Below are 3,282 nucleotides of genomic sequence, written 5' to 3' on the forward strand. Positions count from 1 at the left end.
ATAATCCTGTTGGCTATCTCTTAATATATCTGTTTCTATTGTGGTTTTCAGGTAAGCTCAATTACTTCTTCTGTCCAAGAACTCAAAGTCAAAAATTAGAATATTTATTTGAAGACTCTTCTTTGCCTTTTCCCCCTTTTGTACAATGGTAGCATAAGGGCTTTAAAAATTAACTCCAGTTTTCTCACAGAAGGTAAAGCTGGTGCTTGGTTCTCATAGCCAACAACAACATGTGCTGTTCCTTCATTTGTTACCTCTAACATGACTTTATTCATTACTGTAATGACTACAACTCCTTTATTGATTACCAAAGATTTCAATTGAGATGTCAGCCAAAGCAGTGTTAATTTAATTCTCTGAATAAAGTAAGTGACCAAGTCTCTTGCACTCTAAAAAAAAAATAAATTCTATGAATTAGGTAGAAATCTTGCCTGTGAAGTAGGGTTTATAACTTGAGTCTCCTTTTGGGGAAGAACTTTGAAGACACGAATCTTTTTTGACCATTTACTGGGAATCATAACTATATTTCTTAGACTCAATGCATTTTTAGAGTCCTCTGGTATTTCTGCAATGTTGTCCAGTCTCCTTTGGGCTCTTTGTAAACTAACTGCTTTCCTCATGATTCATATTCCTGTCATAGCAGCTGCCATCCATAATAAGCAGTTCTTTTCTCCAGGCACCTCCATTTCTCTGTCTTCAGCTGACAAATGGCTGAGTCATTCAGCTGTCCACTTACTGGGAAGGAAGTTTCAATCTCATTATGGCAACAAACACACTGCCTGCTTCTCTTTCATTGTTGGGATGCTCCCAACAGTCAGTCTTGAGCACTCTGAGGAGATGAATTTCCAGTAAACTGCAAGAGGAGGGGCATAAATGTGAGCATGTGGGATGTCATCTGCCAAGGGACTTGTAGACAAACAGTAAATTCATAAGCACATTGATATCAGCATTAATCACTGGTAGAAATATCACAAAAAAGAAATAAATTATTTGCCACCATAAAACATCAAAACCAGAAGTGTTTATTACTTAGTTTGCATGAAATAAAATGGTCCTAAATTTTCAATTTTTCCTTAATTCAGTGGTGTGCACTGAATATGCTTTTTCCTTACCTGATGTCATGTGCACAGGAAAGGTAACACCTAGTTACAACTTTGGTCTTTAGTCAAAGAGATAAAGGGGCTTTGCTTATTTCTGGCTTTGAGAGGGGAGCAGTATACTGATGATGGGGGAACCAGAGAACTGCTTTGCTCACAATTTTCTTTATCTTGACTATTTTGAAAGTCAATTTCCTGATTTAATACTGTTTTTCATTAACTCATTTACCCGTGGCAAGTATGATAAATATTGTGAATTTGTCTTTCCAAAGAATATGGCTAAATCTGTGACCACTCAGCTTGTCACTCTGTTAGCCACTTCCTGTTGGACACTGGCCATATCCCTTTTATTTCATTTTACTTCCACCTGGCCCAGGTGCATATTCTGGCATTAAAAGAGGCCATTTGCTAATCTGGATCTCCAACATTTCTGTTAGGGTTTACTTTTTCCTAAGCAGCCATCTGAAAGCTTTACTACATCCTGAATCCAATGGTTAAAATAAATTATCTGGCTGGTATAAAGGATGGACTAAATTAAGACCAGCTTGTTATTTGGTTGGCTTGTTTGTGGTTTTTGGTTGTGTGTGCTTTTTTGGCTCTTTTTTTTTGTTTTGTTTTGTTTTTTGTTTTTTAAAGTTAAGAAATTCATAGGTATTCCAGGGGAAAAGTTTCAATATGACTAAAACATGGACAAATCTGGTCTGATTTGTTAATCCTGCAGGCAGAACAGTGGCTTCTATTGAAGTAAACAGCCCCAAGGTGAAGAAGCTATTTCTTCTATACAGGGTTGAGTTATTTGTGTGGCATTTACTAGCTAATATTTTCTAACTGCTGTTGGCAGATATTAAGGAAAAGATTAATACTGTATTTTCTCCAATGAATCCTTGTCAGTTCGATTTGGAGGCTACACGTGGAGAAATGCTTTCTTCTCAGCCAGAGCAACACTGAATAGTCTAAGTGTCTGAGCTGTAAAGCAGTCCTTTTGTTTAAACCACTTTCCATGTTTTTCTGCCAAAAATACATTGCTCATTCTGTCCTTTGCCAGATGTAATTGAGGCAAATTCAGGTGTACACCTAAGTATTTGTTGCATATATTTTGTCACATCTCAGTTTGACAGCATACAATTAAATAATGTGCTGTGGTGTAAAAAGAATTGAATAACTCTTGTATGAACTTAACATTTCAGAAGCCTTATACTTAAGAGAATGTGAAAGTTGTGTTCTTTCCACTTCCCCCCAGCAAACAGAGTTCTGAGGCAGGTGAGTCAAATCCCTGCAGTGCCTTGTCAGGAGGCTGATGGGCTGCAGGGCACAGGGATGCTTCCTAGAGCATCCTGCCCTCATCTCTGTCATCACTCTGGGACTAGCCTGCCCTTTTTATTTCTAGCTCTGTTCTTAAACTCTCTGTAGCTTTTCCTATCCCATGATTTCAAACCTTAATCTTTTTTGCCCACTTTGGATTTTAGAATGATAAATGCCCACATTTGATTTTAAAAAGTTCTGCTTGGTGCTTGCCATCTTTTGAAGAATTCTCGCCTGCACTGCCTAGAGCCTTCTCATGCCTGTTTTATTTTATGCATCACCTTCCACTCCAGAAGATAATATCATCAGTGCACTGTCTGTATAAAACTTCACTTTGACGTCAAATACAATGTTTTATTATACTGTAATTTTGTCAACTTCTCTGCAGCACTTAACAGTTAAGAGGTATCTTTTTTTAAATCTCAGTGTTGGCTGAACCATCAGAGCTTGTCAAGTCCCCTGAGTGCCAACATGGGTCTTTTTAATGCTGTTATTTCTTGGCTGAGTCATTTCAAATTTCTATATATTTTCCTAATTGCAGTCACTTGATCTTCTTGACACTTATAGTAAGTACAGCAATTCAACTACATGGATTTACTGTCCTAGTTGAATCTAGTTTTCTAAGAATTATCACAACCAATTAAATGTGTCTTCCCCTTTAGTCTCAGGGATTGTCCAGCTTTGGTAGCTGGAATAGAAGGCTACAAAGAGAGGAGACTGCAAGCTGAGTTCCTTGCTGGTGGAGGGATTCATGCAGTGAGACCCAAGAATGTGGTAAAATACAGAGTTATATATTTTGCTTTAGAAAATAAGGATGTACACATGCCCAATAAATAGAACAGCTCTGTTCTGCTGTTACCAGTGAAAAGAATGTCTATGCAAT

The sequence above is a fragment of the Agelaius tricolor genome, unplaced genomic scaffold, assembly GCF_023055355.1.
Source record: "Agelaius tricolor isolate 1412-34295 unplaced genomic scaffold, bAgeTri1.0.p SCAF_34, whole genome shotgun sequence".
In the NCBI taxonomy this organism is placed as follows: domain Eukaryota; kingdom Metazoa; phylum Chordata; class Aves; order Passeriformes; family Icteridae; genus Agelaius; species Agelaius tricolor.